At 38.6% G+C, this 19,197-nt stretch overlaps 1 protein-coding gene across 4 annotated transcripts in view; it reads right to left on the reverse strand.

The window, feature by feature from the left end:
• Positions 1-19,197, reverse strand: part of PRRG1 (proline rich and Gla domain 1) — a 173,105-nt gene that overhangs the window by 119,895 nt on the left and 34,013 nt on the right. The window contains exon 1 of one of the 4 annotated variants that reach the window (XM_027607467.1): positions 9,078-9,150. The exons of the other annotated variants lie outside the window; for them this stretch is intronic. The gene's annotated coding sequence lies outside the window, so the exon portion shown is untranslated. Of the gene's footprint in view, positions 1-9,077; positions 9,151-19,197 lie in introns of those variants that run through there. 4 annotated transcript variants of the gene reach the window in all.

Raw genomic sequence — 19,197 nt, forward strand, 5'->3', positions numbered from 1 at the left:
CAGAAGAAATACCCATCACAGGGATTTTCCCCCAAATAATTCATATATATAGCACTATATAGCAAAGTATATCATAGACAAATTCATCTTTTAAAAGGCTTGAAATATTACTAGCTATGTATCCACATGAGTACAAGAAGAAACATATACAGAAGCAATTGGGTGGCTCAGCTGGTTGGGCATCTGACTCTTGATTTCGGCTCAGGTCATGTCTCAGGGGCATGGGATCGAGCCCTGCATCAGGCTCTGCACTGGGCACGGAGCCTGCTTGGGATTCTCTCTCCCTCTGCCTCTCCCTGCCCCCCTTCACTCCCTCTCATGCACACTCTCTTAAAATAAAAAAAAATATATATATATATACACACACACAAATATTTTTCTTTAATCATCTTATCTGACATAATCAAAATACTCAGCTAATTTATTAATGGTGAGTGATTTGTTATGGTGAATCCATAACTAATGGATTCAAATAACATTTATTGAATACCTACAGCAGGCACCGTAGCAAAGTAGAATCTAGCATTTAGCTCAAAAGAGCTATAATACATTTTTTAAAATTCCCAGGCTTTATAAAAAATTATTTTATTTTTAAAACAACTTAGTGAGGTGGGATCACATAGGTTACACACAGTCCCCAAAGACTTAACTCTAAAATGTCTCCCTCTCCTCTCTTTTTTTGTCATTAGATACAAGGGTTCAGTTTTTTTTTCACTTGTTATTTTTAAGTTTTTATTTAAATTCTAGTTAAAATACAGTGTAATATTAGTTTCAGGTATACAATACAGTGATTCAACACTTCATACAACACCCAGTGCTCATTACAACAAGTGCCCTCCTTAATCCCCATCGCCTATTTCACCCATCCCTCCACCCATCTCTCTTCTGGTGACCATCAGTTTGTTCTCTATAGTTAAGAGTCTGTTTCTCGGTTTGCCTCTCACTCTCTTTTATTCCCCCTTTGCTCCTTTGTTTTCTTTCTTAAATTCCACATCTGAATCAAATCATATATTTGTTTCTCTGACTTATTTCACTTAAGCATAATACTCTCTAGCTCCATCCATGTCATTGCAACTGGCAAGATTTCATTCCTTTTCATGGTTGAGTAATACTCCTGTGTGTGTGTAATAACCACTTCTTTATCCATTCATCAGTTGATGGATACTTGGGCTGGTTCTACAGTTTGGCTACTGTAGATAAAGCTGCTATAAACACTGGGGTGTATGTATCCCTTTGAATTAGTATTTTTGTATTCTTTGGGTAAATACCTAGTAGTGCAATTGCTGGATCAGAAGGTAGTTCTATTTTCAACTTTTTGAGGAATCTGACACTGTTTTCTACCGTGGCTGCATCATTTTGCATTCCCACCAACAGTGCAAGAGAGTTCCCTTTTATCCACAACCTCACCAACACTTGTTGTTTCCTGTGTTGACTTTAGCCATTCCGACAGGTGTGTGGTGATATCTCATTGTCATTTTGATTTGCATTTCCCTGATGATCAGTAATGCTGAGTGTCTTTTCATGCCTGTTGGCCATCTGTATGACTTCTTTGGAAACATGTCTATTCATGTTTCAATTGGATTATTTGTTTTTTGGGTGATAAGTTTTATAAATTCTTTATATATTTTGGATTTTGGATACTAACCCTTTATTGGATATGTCATTTGCAAATATCTTCTTCCATTCTGTAGCTGCCTTTTAGTTTTGTTCACTGTTTTCTTCATGGTGCAGAAGCCTTCTGTTTTGATGTAGTCCTAACAGTTTCTTTTTGCTTTTGTTTCCCTTGCCTCAGGAGACATGTCTAGAAAGAAGTTGCTATGGCCGATATAAAATAAGTTACTGCCTGTGTTCTCTTCTAGGATTTTTAGGCCTCGGGTCTCACATTTAGGTCTTTCATCCATTTTGAATGTATTTTTCTGTATGGTGTAAGAAAGTGGTCCAGTTTCATTCTTTTGTGTGTAGCTGTCCAGTTTTCCCAACACCGTTTGTTGAAGAGAGTCTTTTTCCCACTGGATGTTCTTTCCTGCTTTCAATTCAAAGATTAATTTACCATATAATTGTGGGTTCATTTCTGGGTTTTCTACTCTGCTCAATGGATCTATGTGTCTATTTCTGGACTGGAACCATACTGTTTTGAATACTACAGCCTTGTAATATAACTTGAAGCCTAGAATTATGATTCATCCAAAGGCGCTTTTCTTTTTCAAGGTTGCTTTGACCATTTGGGGTCTTCTGTGGTTCCATACTAATTTTAGGATTGTTTGTTCTAGCTCTGTGAACAATGATGTTAGTATTTTGATAGGGATTGTATCAAATAGGTAGATTGCTTTGGGTAGTATAGACATTTTAACAATATTTGTTCTTCCAATCCATGAGCATGGAATGTCATTCCATTTCTTTGTGTCATCATCAATTTCTATCATCGCTGTTTTATAGTTTTCAGAGTACAGGGCTTTCACCTCTTTGGTTAGGTTTATTCCTAGGTATCCTACTGTTTTTGGTGTAATTGTAAATGGGAGGGATTCCTTAATTTCTCTTTCTGCTGCTTTGTTATTGGTGTATAGAAATGCAACAGATTTCTGTACATTGATTTTGTATCCTCTGACTTTACTGAATTTGTTTCTCAGTTCTAGCAGTTTTTTGATGGAATCTTTCGGGTTCTCTATATACATCCTACTCCTTTTTGTATGAAAAACTAGAGGCTAGGACATCATGAGATTCAACGTTACAAACACTCATTAAAGGAACACATGGTCTTGGTTTCTTTTTTTTAATTTTTTTTAAAGATTTTATTTATTTATTTATTTGGCAGAGAGATACAGAGAGAGAACAAGTAGGCAGAGAGGCAGGCAGAGGGAGAGGGAGAAGCAGGCTCCCCGCCGAGCAGGGAGCCCGATGCAGGGCTCGATCCCAGGACCCTGGGATTATGACCTGAGCCGAAGGCAGCCGCTTAACCGACTGAGCCACCCAGGTGCCCCTGGTCTTGGTTTCTAAGAGGTTATTCAGTAAAAAATTTTTTGCCGTCAAGGAAATATGACAGGTATGATAAACACAGAACCTATAGGACTCTCTCCATCCCCTGTTATTTTCCACGCAGAAAGTAACTACCAAAGCTGGTTTTAGTAGAAAACTGGACAGTGAACAAAAGCACAGAGGTTCTCACAGGGGACTCATACTTGCTATGAGAAACAGAGACAGGGAGCTAAACAAATAAATTTTCATCACCATGGCTTTTAGCCTGAGGCTAAGTGCAGCACTTGTGGTGAACAGCAGTTAGAGGGGGCACACATGGTGGGGAAAAGTCCTTCAGATCTATGGAATCAAAAAGTTGAGTTGGGAAAATGTCGAAGGAAGTGGGGGAATCCCTGAAGGAAGAGAGCTAGAGAGGGAATGCCCAAATTCTGTCTACCCACATCTTTAACTGAACCCTGGACCGTACTGGTGTTAAACAAATGCAAAGCAAAAGAACAAATTCTGAACTGAGATGATAGCTGCCACCCAGAAAGTATTAGCGAATGAAAAGAAGCAAACAGACAATGGCAGACTGTGCACTCATTTGGAAGGAGTGGGGGGTGGTGTGCTTTTAGTCTGGGACCAGGCACAGTCCACAGCAGAAGTGAGCACATATTTAAAAACCCAGTCATTCAGGCCTAGATAACCACATAAAAAAAAAAATCCAGGAAATCAAGAGCATTGAAGAGAACGAGCCAAAGAGTAGATCCCTAAGCCCTGATTATCCCTATCTCTGACTAAACCCTGAACAATGCTTGCACAGACTAGATTCTTAGCAGCCCATCCCAGAACAACAGATCTGAACAAAGACAAGAGCTACCGCACAGGAAAAAGTTAGCTGCTGTTCAAGCCCAGCCAAAAAAAAACTAGCTGCTAAAACAAAGGAAATACTACTTACTGGGAAAAAAATACACAGTCCAGAATCTTTTCACTTTAACATTCATAATATCCAAGATATAATCCAAAAGTACTGAGTATACTAAGATTCAGGAAAATATAACACATTATCAGGAGAAAAGAAAGTCGTTCTTTTCTAACTCAAAGATGAACCAGCTGTTGGAATTAAAAGAGGAGAATGTTAAAGTGGCAATCCTCAATGAGATACAAGGAGAGATGTTTTTAATTCATAAAAACTTGATTTCCAGTTTCTGTTCTGGTATATAAGGACCTTGGAAGTCACCACTCCCATTCTTAAAACAACAAAAAGGGTGAACAAATTGAAAATCAACAACTCTTCCTAGATCCATCAGACGAATGAGGTCACAAGGCAAACCAATGCCCCCCAAATTGTAGAAACAGAAAGGAAGATACAGAAAATCCAACTCACCAAATCAGAAACCCAGAAACAGCAAAGTCCAGAACCAGTACTAGCATCACTGATAGCTTGAGGTTTAGTGCGAACAGTGTGAGAGTTAAAAACTTCAGGGAGGCCCCATCTTGGGGGACCTTCACACTTTTGTGAGTTTTACCTCCAGGAGCCCTACCAGGTTCTCACAGTGAAGATCAGAGGAAACTTCCCTCAGGTTTTCAAGCAGGGGGAGGAGAAAAGTAGCCATTTTTTTTAACATGCCCAGAACATTCTCTTCTTAACAAGACCTGTCCTCAAGAGAAACTATTTACCAGACCCTAACCAACCCTGGAGAAGTAAAATACTCAAATTGGCTCAAAATACCCAAACACCCAGCTGGCTCTAACCCTCTCTAGCCTTCCACATGAGGAAAGGGAAAAACGCAATTCTAGCTGCCATCTAACCTTCCTGCCTCAGCCAAGGGGGAGAAGCACTTGTGAAGGTCACAACCCAGGGGCATAGGCTCATTAAAAGACTGAGACCCAACTACAGGATTATAGAACACTTCCTCTCTTTCCACACCTTGCCACCACATCAATATGACTCCTATATAATAACAGGGGGACACAACAGAAAGAATTGCACATCTCAGACTTTATTTAAGAACAAGTCCTGGGGTGCCTGGGTAGCTCAGTGGGTTAAACATCTGCCTTTAGCTCAGGTCATGGTCCCAGGGTCCTGGGATCGAGTCTCTGCTGAGCAGCGAGCCTGCTTCTCCCTCTCCCTCTGCTGCTCCCCCTGCTTGTGCTCTCTCTAATAAATAAAATCTTAAAAAAAAAAAAAAGAACAAGTCCCTAGGGGAACCAAAAACAACAGAGGAGTCAAAAATAAAGACAACAGGAGAAATTTTAACCTCTGATACCTATAGCTACAGCAAACACTAAACACAGCCTAACCTTTAGCCAGATAAACATCAAACCTCACACTAAAAGCCTATTTACCCAGTAGTACATCATGTCCAGCTTTCAACAAAAAATTCCAAGGCATAATAAAACCAGCCAAACGAAAACAAAACAAAACCAGTTTGATGAGACAGAGAAAGCATCAGAACCATACGTAATTATGAAAGAGATGCTGGAATGATCAATTCATCAAAACCCGAGCAGAAACAATTAATAAAGAAATTTTAGAACAAAAAAAAAATCTTTTTTTAAAAAGATTTTATTTATTTGTCAGAGAGAGAGAGAGGAAGAGAGACCTTGCACATGCACAAGCAGGGGGAGTGGCAGGCAGAGAAGCAGGCTCCCCACTGAGCAAGGAGTCCAATGTGGGACTCGATCCCAGGACCCCAGGATCATAACCTGAGCCGAATGCAGATGCTTAACCAACTGAGCCACCCAGATGTCCCCAAAAAATTAATTTCTGAAAAAAAAAATCTGTATATTGAATTTATAGCCAAATGGAAATGACAGAGGAGTAAGTGAACCAGACAGATCAAAGGGCACCTGGGTGGTTCAGTTGGTTAAGCATCAGACTCTTGATTTTGGCTCAGATCATGATCTCAGGGTTGTGAAATCAATCCCCATGTCAGGATCCACACTGGGTATGGAGCCTGCTTAAGAGTCTCTCTTTCCCTCTGCCCCTCTTCCCCCTCCCTCTTTAAAAAAAATAAAAATAAAAATCACAAAGTGGATAGGGAGGAAAACTGAAACAAAATGAACAGAAGCTCAGGGATCTGTTAGATGATACTGAACAGTCACAAATAAGTGTAATTAGACCAGATGAAGAGGAGAGAGAAAAAATATTTGCAGAAATAATGGATAAAAAGGTCCCAAAATTGATGAAAGACAGAAATTCACAGATACAAGATACTAAATGAACACAAAACAGAAAAACACAGAGAAGCCCAAAGTACACAGTAAATCACTGTAAGCCAAAGATAAAGAGCAAATCTTGAAGGCAGCATGGGGAAAAATCATATATCACAGTCAAGAAACCAATGATCCAATTAATGGTTAACTTCTTAGAAACCAGGGAGGAAAGACTGGAACACCATATTTAAAGTCTTAGGGAGGGTGGGGGGGAGATGGACGGGGACAACTGTTACCCCAGAATTCTATGTCCAGCAAAGATATAATTGAAGAGTGAAAACGAAGTAAAGATATTTACAGATAAAAGGAAACTAAAAGCATTTGTCACTGGCAGATTGGCTCTATAAGAAGTGCATTTGTTGGCAGCAAACTTGCACTGTAAGGAATGCTAAAAGTTATTTATATGGAAAGGAAATAGTACCAGATGGAATTGAGATACTCAGAAACGAATAAAGAGCACCCAAAATGGTAAATGGCTGAGTAAATGCAAAAGACTATTTTTTGCTTTTTTCCTCTACTTTTCTTTATAAAACAAATAATTCTTTAAAACTAAAACAGTGCAGGGGCGCCTGGGTGGCTCAGTCGTTAAGCATCTGCCTTCGGCTCAGGTCATGATCCCAGGGTCCTGGGATCAAGCCCTGCATCAGGCTCCCTACTCAGTGGGAAGCCTGCTTCTCCCTCTCCCTCTGCTTATTGTTCTCTCTCTCGCTGTGTCTCTGTCAAATAAATAAATAAAATCTTTTAAAAAAATAGTAAACTAAAACAGTGCCGTGTGTGTGTGAGTGTGTGTGTGTATGTGTGTGTGTCTAAGAAATGTAACAAAAGGACAGAGATGTGTGCCTGTAACTTTGTTGTAAGATTTCCACGTTTTACTGGTAGTACATTATTAATTAATGTACTGAGAAGTACATTAATAAAGTGGACTGTGAAAAGTTACGTTTGTACATTATAATCCCTAGGGCAGCCGCCATATAAAAAAAAAGTACAAACAGTACAAGAAAAGAAAACCTAAAATATCAACAGAAAAAAATGAAAGGGAATCCTAAAAACATATTCAAATACTCTAAAAACAAGCAGGAAAGAGGAAGAGGGGGAAAGAAAAACAGAGCTGTGTAGAAAATACAAAATAAAATACTAGGCCTAAGCCCAATCATGTCAGTAACTACAGTAAAGATTACCAAATTAAATGCTCCAGTGATTGTCAAAAGGCCAAAGTAAAACAAACCACACAAATATACACTGCTTACAATTCTCCCTGTCCCTCTGCCTCTCCCCGCACTTGTGCGTGCTCCTTCTCTCTTTAAAATAAATAAATCTTTTTATTTTTTAAAGAGAGAAATAGACAATTCCCCAATCATATTTGGGGACTTTAACCCCTATCTCAGCAATGGACTGACTGAATTAGGGGGAAAATCAACAAAGGCATGGAACTAAACAACATTACCAGACACTTTGACTTATATTTGAAAAACATACCCAATAATGGCAGAGTACATATTATTTTTGGGTTTACATGGTACACTTATCAGGACAGGCCATATTCTAGGTTATAAAACAAGTCTCAATTTTTAAAAAATGAGATCATACAGAGTATGTTCTCTGACCACAATAAAATTAAATTAGAATACAGTTTTAGGCACAGGACCACCCTCAAGTTTGTGACTCACCAGGACTCAACAGTAGGTTATACTCATGGCTAAGATTTATCACACCAAAGGGTACAAAGTAAAAGCATCAGGAAAAGATATGCATTGGGTAGAACCCAGAAAGGCCAGATATAGGCTTCTTAGATATGTTTTCTCTCTAGAAGCAAAATACAGAGACATATGTAAAATATCTCTGCCCAGGGAAGGGCAGAAAGAGCATTTGAGTTTCGGCATTCATGACTTCTACAGAGGGCTGGTCATGTAGGCACATCCTGCTATGCAACCAGCCATGGTAACTGAAACTCAGGACCCCACTAATGAATCCAGGTACACATGATCAATCTGCATGTCTGTACAAAGCAAGTCAGACTAACAGGTACAGCACAGTCTATTGCTCCTGATGTACAAAACAAAATCAAGCATTAAAATAAAAACATTCAAAGGGCCACATTCCCAGGGGTTGACCAAGAGTCAACCATGGTTCCAGGTTCCCTTAGAGTCATGGAGTTAGCAACCAGGCCCACTGTGTTAACATTTTCCTCACAAACAGCAATATGAAAACCAGGAAAACCCTACGTATTTGGAAAGTAAATAATAAAACTCAAACTAATCACTGGATCAAGATATATAAGTCAGAGAAACTGGACAATATTTTGAACTAAGTGGTAATGAAAATACAACATCAAAATCTGTGAAATGCAGTTAAAGTAGCACTTAGAGGGAAATTTATACTCTTAAATGCCTACATTAAAAATGACAATACAAAACCAAAAAAAGTATTATGGAAAATTTTCCAAAGATATATAAGCAGAAATTACCCTCCATGGTATCTTCTATTTTTTCCAGATCTGAGGCCAGAATAAGAATGTTTTATAGATGCTCGTATGGTAAAACATTTGGTTTTCTTGGAAACCAAAATACTATAGACTGAAGAAACCACAGGATCTAAGAGCAGGAGGTAACCACCTCCTGAGTAGGAATGCACCATTTAAAGAACACCATTCTGGGGCGCCTGGGTGGCTCAGTTGTTAAGCGTCTGCCTTCGGCTCAGGTCATGATCCCAGGGTCCTGGGATCGAGCCCCACATCAGGCTCCCTGCTCAGCGGGAAGCCTGCTCCTCCCTCTCCCACTCCCCCTGCTTGTGTTCCCTCTCTTGCTGTGTCTCTCTCTGTCAAATAAATAAATAAAATCTTAAAAAAAAAAAAAAAAGTACACCATTCTGAGGAGGCCCAAACACTGTGATTATGCTTTGTTTCCTACCACACTGAGGGGTGAGTGGTGGGGGTAGAGAGGGAGGCAGCTTCAGAATCTGTGCAGTCTTTCCAGTTGTATAAATAAGACTTTCTAATGAGCAGGTCTTGGTATTTTCCTTGGCCTGCATATGTGAGAAAAGGGTAATTCCATTAGAAAGCCCTGGCTTCTATCCACCTGCAAACTGGGGACCCCATTCTGCCCACAGACAAGTATAAGGCTCAAAGAGCATGTCATGGTACATAAAGCAGCTGAGTATTTGTCCAGTGAGAGTCCTAGTGTATCACAAAGTCAAACATTCCCAAAGGAGCAGCACCGTGGCTGATGGGGCCACAAGTATTACTACCACAATTATTAGACTGCCTTGCCACACTTCCATAGATTCAGCAGGTAAAGAGATAATGAGCTCAAATGGATTCAAACAATTTATTACTTACATAGACAGCAAAATCAAAACCAGCATGGTGTCAATTTCCCTAGTTCCCATATGATGACATCAAACAGGAGGGGCCAGATGACAGACAATCCAAGTGAATGTGTCATGCTGCTGTCAAGGAGCCACCTCTAAACTGAACCGAAGCGGTTTTATAAAATTTACAAAAACACCTGAAGTTGTACCCCACAGGATACAAGGTGGAAAGTCCTGCACTCAGCTGAAACTAGGAGATGGGTGAGAAATGTCCCGATGGCAGTTTCCCACAAGATATAGTATGAGAAGCTGCCTCATGGCAGGTCCTCACCAGCTGCTTTATCTACCCTTGCTCTGGGAGGCATCACAGGGCATTTTGCCAAGACTTAAGTCAGATTACGGTCAAACATTGCCCCCGTGGCCTGAAAGAAGACATACAAGGCTGCCAAGGTGCTGCAGAGAGAAGCTTTTCTACAATATGCTGAACTTACCTGCTTCTCTGGAATCCAGAAGTACAAGAATGATGTTCAATGCCAAGATTTCTGAAGCACTTACTAAGAGGTGACAGAGTAATTTCAGGTGGGGCCTAAATTAGTTAAAAGAAAGTCATGGTGAAGTAGGATGAGTGTGAAGTTTTTAACAGAATATCCTCTGTCATCTACCTGTACAGGCTAATGGAGTTCACCACTCCATATACAGGCACCCTTGAAACAAGGGGCCTATTTGTGGGAGGTATGTGCAGTGCACAAAGAAGGAAGCACTGCATCAGGTGGATGACTTCCCTAACCACTCACTCTTGGTCCGACAGGATATTCTCGGGGTCTGGTAATACTCTCTGGAATTAATGCTGCTTAAATGCTCATTAGAGTAGGGTCAGTCAAAGGTTATGGTTCTGAAACAACCAGTGCACTATAAGCAGAAACATCTACTCCAGAGAGTGCTGGAACTTTAGGCTGTAAACAAACTCGTATCAGAGCTCTCTGAAACAGCGTGCCTTAGTCCTGGCTAACTGGGGAACCTACAACAAAAAAGGTATGAATTACATTTCTTTAAATACAGATATGAACAGACAGCTAATGGATGATCATACAGCAACTAAGATTTACCTATACTAAAATGAAGGTTAGAAGTGCATTAACTTTCGATTATCTTAAAAGAATCCATAGCTTCCATCAATACTACATAAGGACTTAAACATTTTTGGAATAAAAAGAATGAAATACTCCTTATAAATTTCTTTTTAATATGACTAAATGTAGGAAGGTAATGTTTAAGATTTCTTTGGCAACATTATAGAGAGACAACATTTAACTTAATTAAAGCTGTTTGAAGACAATTCATATACTGTTTTATAAAACAGGTCCCAGCCAGTGTGTGATGGAGAAAGAAGAAGCGAAACCACATGCCATCGTAGTAATGTAATAGGAAAAAAAATAACACCATCAGCTGAAGTCCAGTAACTGTAGCACAAGAAGGGGAAACCATGGATAGGCCTAGAGAAGCAGGTAAAAGTTAACAGCACAATGTCACTGGGCAGGCCCTCTGTGAGGAATGGAAGGAAAAATAACCCACAAAACAATCTATGGTCTACTATCCAGTTAAGAAAGAAACAGATAATGGAAGAAAAATCCACAAAAAACCTAGTGAGAGTTCTGTGATGTGAAGCCGCAATGAAAATTCAAGATACTATAACTGTCCTAATTAAGGGCTACCGACAGACATGAGGATAAGCTAAACCTGTAATGCAGTATAAACTCTCAAAGTAATTTACCAAGTCATATGACTTGTAGTCAATTAAGTATCAGATGAGAAATAAGAATTTAATGCCAAGACTTGTATTTTAGATAAAATTTGGAATGAGTCCTGTTATAAATGGTGATCAGAGTACACTCTCTCACACACTATGCTTGAGGAAAGAAGGTAATGAGAACAAGGCCCGTCTCCCGCCATCCCTGCTTGCATTAGGAAGGAGGAGGTCACAAGGGCACAGAAAAGCACCAAAAGACAAAAACTTCTCCAAAGAGGGTGATGCAGACTCCCGTTAGCCCCTTAATTTAGAGCTCCTAAGGCTAGGACCAAGACTGTGGTTTCTCCAAAGAAATGACCAAGGGAACCCCAAGTGTCACATTCATGCTTATACTCAGGCTGCTTTTTACCCAGAAGTCTATTCCGAATACAGCGCTTCCTTCCCCTTTAACAACATGGGACACAAAAAAAGTAGCAGAAACATAAGTGGGGGTAGTGGGTGATGCGGAGAACAAAGGCAAAAGAAATGTAGACAAAATTAAATCTCCTTACAACTCGCAGCCCATTGACAAATACTGGAGACATTCCTCCAGGAACTCACAATTGCCTGAACATTAATGTTTTGCTAGAGGCAAAAAGCAACCTTAGCTTGACAATAGCCAGACCTCCAGGATCCTGTTAAGACTTCTTTAACATATGAAAATCCTTTTGGAAACTTCTTTTATTCTCTGCCCCTCCCAACTTAAAAGAATATAATCAATGGCTTCTCACAATCCCAGTGCAGCTCTCCCTGCTCAAAGGTCCTGCCCACCCCCCACCCCCATGCTTTAATAAAACCACCTTTTTGCACTGAAAAGGTCTCACGAATTCTTTCTTGACAATTCGCTCCAAGATTCCCACCATCACATCAGTGGGCAGGGGAAGTTTTATTTAAGACATTTCAGTTTAAGGTACACTTTCATTTATATGACCCTGGATATTCAAGGAAAAATTCTGACTGGATATAGCTGTGGGAACTGTCAGTGTGCAGATGAAGCTGAAGTCATGGGCACGGTGGCATTATCTAGGGAAAGGGCAGAAGTCAAGGAAGGAGTTTCAGGGACTGAATAAGTAAGAGATCAGGTAAGATGCAGTAGGTAAATGAAGTCTTCCGGAAATAGAGTTCATCATATGATATCAATTAACTTTTTGAGGGATCCAAAGGAAAAAACATTCATTAAAACACATCTTTACTCCACCAGAAGACGAGATCTAGGACTTAAATACTTACAGTCATCATCATCTGTTTTTACAGAAGAGTACAGTGAATAATCTAAGTCAACAATATCATCATCATCTGTTTTTACAGAAGAGTACAGTGAATAATCTAAGTCAACAATATTTGAATGGATAATCTCATCAATTCAACAAATATTTTTGAGTACCCACTTCATGCCTGCTACGGTGTTAAGAACAGGGAGATTACCCTTTCTAACTAATTTACATAGTATCCTTTCATTCATTCATTCATTCATTCATTCATTCAACATTCATTAAGCACTTAATGCTTATTAGACCATGATGGTTGATGCTTAAAATGCATACAGAGTAAGCGTTTGATATTCACTTTCTCTTCCTAAACAGTTTTGGTGTGCTCGCTCTGTAAACTGAGAATGGGAAGAGGCAGCCCAAAAGCATGCTTCATGCAGTGGGACCTCCCAAAAAAAAGCTCCAAGACTTAGTGTCAGGGAGACTTGGATTAGAATTCCAGCTCTACCACATATTCCCAAGTGACCTGAGGCATTTAACCTCTCTGAATTGCAGTGTCCTCACTATAAAACAGAGATAAATATCATATACCATAAGGGTAATAAAAATAATGAAAGTAACACATCTAGTACAACATAGAAGGGTTATTGTCATTGTGGTTACTGCTCCTGTTGTTATTATTACTATCAAGAAAGATAATCCATGTGGCCAGGAGTTGTTATTATTATTACTACTACTATTGCTATTATTATTATTATTAAAGAACATAACCCACGTGGCCAAGAGTTGCTTGAGAGATGAGGAGATAAAATAGTTCAGACAATCTTCTGAGTTATAAACTCAGTATACTCCTGTGAAGAACAGACCAGCCAAGAATGGGTCTGGGTTCTGGAGAAAAAACAAAATTCCACTCTACACAGGATTTGCTTCAGTCCCCTTCCTGGTCTTCTGAGGGCCCTGACACCAGCCCTGTTGTAGCAGACTAGAGAATACCCAATATAGATGCAAGGAGTCAAGGAATATTCATCATCCTGACCCTTGGTGTTGGGAACCAGGCAGAGATCAAGTAGGTAAAGACAATATAGACGCTCTGACCACCCCTGGCTCTAAGGCTGAGACTGTAGCACAGAAATAGCCCCAGTTAAATGGTTAAGAACCGAAACACAACCAGGGAACCTAAACAGAAAAAGCAGAAGCCAACTCAGAAAGGTTAGGCATATGCAACCCTTGAGAAAGTGAATAGCTGGGTACGTAACAGTGGATGGGACTTTCTAAGAGCACTGTGAAGTGTGGTGCCCATAAGTTGGAGGCTTTGAGTACCTGTAGTTGGGCAGATTTGAGTTAAGAACTGGTAATAAATGACTGGGTAGACCAGTAAAAGAGATATGATTACAGGGTTAGTAAAGAAGTAATAAACTCTGAACTAGGACAATAGCAGTGGGATGGACTAGTGAACTTTGCAAAGGTCAGTTCTATAAACTGAGTGAACATTCACAGTTTAGAGAATAAAATATAAATAAAATGCTAATAATAAATATTAACATCTACCATTTATATTTTAAAGAAAATGTTAAATTCAAAGAACACACTGATTTTGCAATATAATTAATACTAATACAACAAAAACATCTGAAGACTGACATTTAAAGACTGCTAATGGGGGCGCCTGGGTGGCTCAGTCGGTTAAGCATCCAACTCTTGATTTTGGCTCAGGTCATGATCTAAGGGTCATGGGTTCGAACCCTGTGTCATTAGGCTCTGTGTTCAGTGGGGAATCTGCTTGAGGTTCTCTCTCCCTCTCCCTCTGCCCTCTCCCCTCACCCCATGTGCACAATCTCTCTCTCAAATAAATAAATAAATCTTTAAAAAAAATAAAGATTGCTTCTGAGTCTAAAGAAGTATTTTTTACTTCTCTATGTAATAATATTTTCTTGGTAAATCCTAAAGAAAAATGAGTGAGATAATGAAGCATGATAAAATTACATGGGAAAATAAATATATCCTTGCCGAAATCATTATTCTGGTCCCATGAGTAAGACTAACACAGAGAAAGAAACTAGAATATATTCCATTAACTTTTTTTTTTTTTTTTTGCAGTGACAGCAAATTTTAAAACTAGGCATATGTTTCTAACTTTGCTAGCTTTCTCCCTGAAGCAAACACGTCAAAGAGGATTACTGTGGCAAGTTAGTCATATGGATTTTTTTTTTTATAACAAAACTGGAATGCATAACATTAGAAACCAAACCACAAAGAACAGGCATACTGGAGACAAATTGGAGCAGATACACAGAACATACAGTGCCTTGAACAAGACTTTGCCACTCGAAAAGGAAGGAACTGATTACCTAGGACTCCAGAATAACACATATCTTCTAAGACACAGTTTGGAAAGAAGGGAAATAATTTTTTCCAAGTCAGGAACATAAAATATAACACATCTTCCTAAAGAAATCCTGGGTTCTAAATTCCAAGGCACTGAACCTAAGAAGTTCAAACTGTTGTTTAAATTATGACCCATTTAACTGCCAAGGCTTTCAAGAAGATAATGAGTGCTATCAAAAATTCATCATTAGTATCTGAATGAGCTTGAAAAGAAGTATACCAGTTATTACCACCCAATAATGTAGAAAGCAAAGCAACCATTGCACATTTTTAAGAGCTCTGATTATCCCACAAGACAGTGGCACTTTATTTGATTCTCACTTCATTATGCTCAATAACACTCTTTTTCCTTTCTCAATAATTCTTGAGAGGGGCACCCTGGGGGCTCAGTCAGTTAAGAGGCTGACTTGATTTTGCCTCAAGTCATGATCTCAGGGTCCTGAGATGAAGCTCTGCTTTGGGCTCTGCGCTCAATGGGGAGTCTGCTTGAGATTGTCCCTCTCCCTCTCCCTCTACCGCCGCTTGCATGCACTCGCGCGCACTCTCTCTCTCTCTTAAAATAAATAAAGCTTAAAAGAAGCATTCTTCAGAAGAATTAAAGTTTCAATTTTACAAACGGTAAAGCTAGAACACACACTTTTAACATTTTTTTATTTTGTTATGTTAATCACCATACATTACATCATTAGTTTTTGATGTACTGTTCCATGATTCATGGGTTAGCCTGGTGATGGGTATTAAAGAGGGCACATACTGAATGGAGCACTGGGTGTTATAGAACACACACTCTTTACACAGCAAAGGTGTTCAGTAAATGCTTAATTAAAATTTGACATATATTGTATAAAGCCATTTCCTTAAGAGACTCTAAAAGTCCACTTGTACTGACAATATTATATGTATGACTCCCAAGGTTTTCAGGATAACCAAATTACTTTGTCACTGTGGAAAAAGTGTTGCAATACCAAGAGGTTGTCTTCTAAGCCCTGTGAATGGGCGGGGGGGGGGGGGAAATCAAAACATCTGAGTAATTACTTCCTGTCAAAAGTTCAAAAAAATTTTTTTTTACCTTGTCTATTGCTCCCATACATATCCAAGTGAGCACACATACATGCATACATGTGCACCAATTTGTCCTTTGGAATTCTGCCTTACCTAAAAATTAGCTACACGAAATAATGTCGACAAAACCTTACCTACAACTAGAAATCCAATGTGAGAAATTTTACAGGACTATATCGCTAATATTTTATTCAAATAGTATCTTCAGTTTACATTATATTGATGAAAACATCCATTTTAAATATGAAATAACTTGTTTCCTCCAAGCCCCCAACTCTGGAAAATGATACTTAGCAAAGGACAGTTTCCCATCTTTCCTATTCCAGCAGAAAATCTCTACAGTAAATTACCCGAGCTATTCAAAGCATATGAAGCAGGTGAAAATGGGATGCACTAGAGCCTTATTATTACTCCAGGTATTGTCTAGAGAAGAGCAACAGCAGTGTCACACGGAAGCTTGTTAAAAAGGTAAAATCTCAGAATACCTTCCAGATCTTCCAAACCAGAATCTACATTTTAACAAAATTCCCAAGGGATGCATGTTCACACCAATGTTAGAGAAGTATCAAACTAATGAATTTATCCTGTGAATGTAAGGATGAGCAAAAAAAAAAAAAAAATGTATATAGAGATGATCCAATTTATAGAAAGGTCAAAACAAGCAAAAAATAACTAATATTTAGAGACAATTAGGTGGTAAAAGTCTAAAGAAAAGCAACAGGGGACTTCTAGCTTCCAGGTTGGCACACAAACTCAGAAATCACAACTCTCTCTTAACAAATAAAACGTTGATCAAACTGAAAATACAACTTTTCTTAAATACATCAGAGAAGTGAGATGACAGGACAAACCACTGCCCCCAAACTGGAAAGACAAGCAGATACGGAGAATCATAACTTAACCAAGCAGAAACCCAAGAGCAGAAACCTCAGAGGGAACCAGTGCCAAGGTAGGACAACATGAACTATAAGTGATGAATTGCTGGAGATGCGGTATAGACAAGTACAAGAGTTAAACCCTTAAGGTGGACCCAGTCACGGGAGGCCCCACACTTCTGTGACCTTTACCTTCAGGGGCTAGAACTGGTTCTCACATTAAATGGTGGGGAAAAAATTCCCTTATGCTTCCAGCGCAAGGAGGGGAAAAGGAGTCTTTGAAACATGCCAGAGCACTCCGTTTTTCATAACAAGGACTTCCCTCAGGAGAACCTATTTTACCAGAGCCTAAAAGAGCCAAACCTACCCAGGAGTAGAGAAATACACAACCCTAGCCCCCTCTAACCATACCACCACCTAAGGGGGAATAAAAACAGAAGCACCGGCGAAGTTCACGGTCCAGGCATTACAGGCTCACCAAACACTGGGACCAATCACAAGACTAAAGAACATTTCCCCTACCTCCACACTTCACTACAACATTACTAAAGGCCTAGCTACAGCAGTTCCTTTTACCCAGTACATCATGCTTACTATTCAACAAAAAATTGCAAGGCATAGGAAAAGGAAAAAAAATCACAGGATGAAGAGACTGAACAAACATCAGAACCAGAGTCAGATATGGCAGGAATGTTGGAATTATCAGACCAGGAATTCAAAAATATTAGGATTAATATGCTATTGGCTTTAATTGAAAAAAGCAACATGTAAGAATAGACATAATAGAAGCAGAGAGATGGAAATTCTAAGAAAGAATTTTTAAAAATACTACCAATCAAAAATGCTGTAACAGAAATAAAGAATGCCTTTGATGGATCATTAGTAGACCAGACATGGCTGAGGAAATAGTCTCTAAGCTTGAAAATGGGAGAGAAGAAATTTCCAAAACTGAAAAGAAAAAAAAAGAGGCTGAAAATAAAAAACAAAACAAAATATCCAAGAACTGTGGGACAAGTACACAAGGTAACATATGCATAATGAGAAGACCAGAAAACAGAAATAGAGAAAGGAACAGAAGCAATATCTGAAGCAATAATGACTGAGAATCTCCCCAATAAATGTCAGATACCAAATCATAGATTCAGAAATCTCAGAGAACAGCAAGCAGGATAAATGCTAAAACAAACTCAACTACAAGTAGGCAATCATAGTCAAACCGCAGAAAATCAAAGACAAAAAATATTTAAAGAAACCAGAGGGAAAAAAACACTTTGCCTATAAAGGAGCAAAGGTAAAAATTACAACTGACTTCCCCTCAGGAACCACACAAGCAAGAAGGGAGTAAGTGAAATATTTATAGTGTTGAGAGAAAAAAGTCCACCAATACAGAATTTTGTACCCTGAAAAATTATCTTTTGAAAAGGAAGGAGAAATAAAGACTTTCTCAACAAACAAAAGTTGAGGGAATTTTTTGCCAAGTACATCTGCCTGGCAAGATATGTTAGAAGTTTAGAGAGAAGAAAATAATATAGGTCTGATCTACATACATACACACACACACACACACACACACACACACACAAGAGCATCAAAAAATGAATAGCTAAAGGTAAAACTTAAAAACTTTAATTTTTCTTATTCTTAATTGACCTAAAAATAACAGTTTGAAAAATAAGAGAGAACATTTTGTTCAAAATAGCAACAATGTATTCAATTATGAATGGTTATATATATAATATGCTTATGTATAACTGATGAATGACAACAATGATACAGGAATGGAAAAGAGGAATTTGGAATATTTTGTTATTATAAGGTACTTGCATTACCCATGAAGTGGTACAGAATTATTTGAAAATGGAACAGGATTAGTTGGAAATATGCATTTTGCAAATGCTAGGGCAACCACTAAAAAAGTTTAAAAAAAAATAAGGAAGCATAATTAATATGTTAGGAAATGAGAGAAAATGAAAACATATAAAATGCTCAAAACCACAAAAGGCAGAAAAAAATAGGGAAGACAAACACAAAGAGCAAGGGCAACAAATAGAAAACAGTAACAATTACAGTAGATATTAATCCAACAATGATCTAAATACACCAATTAAAAGAGAATGTCAGACTGGATTAAAAAAAACAATTATATGTTGTATACACGAAAAACATTTTAAATATAAAGAGCTATATAGATAAAAAGTAAAAGGATGGAGAAAGATATAGCATGCTATCAACTAATCAAAAGAAAGCAGAAATAACTTATATAAATTTCAGATGGAGCAGACTTCTGGGCAAGGAAAATTATCAGAGATAAAGAGGATCATTACACAATGATAAAGGGGTCAATTCTCCAAGAAGACATAGCAATCGTTAATGTGTATGCACATAACAATGAAATGTCAAAATA

The sequence above is a fragment of the Zalophus californianus genome, chromosome X (assembly GCF_009762305.2).
Source record: "Zalophus californianus isolate mZalCal1 chromosome X, mZalCal1.pri.v2, whole genome shotgun sequence".
Lineage (NCBI taxonomy): Eukaryota > Metazoa > Chordata > Mammalia > Carnivora > Otariidae > Zalophus > Zalophus californianus.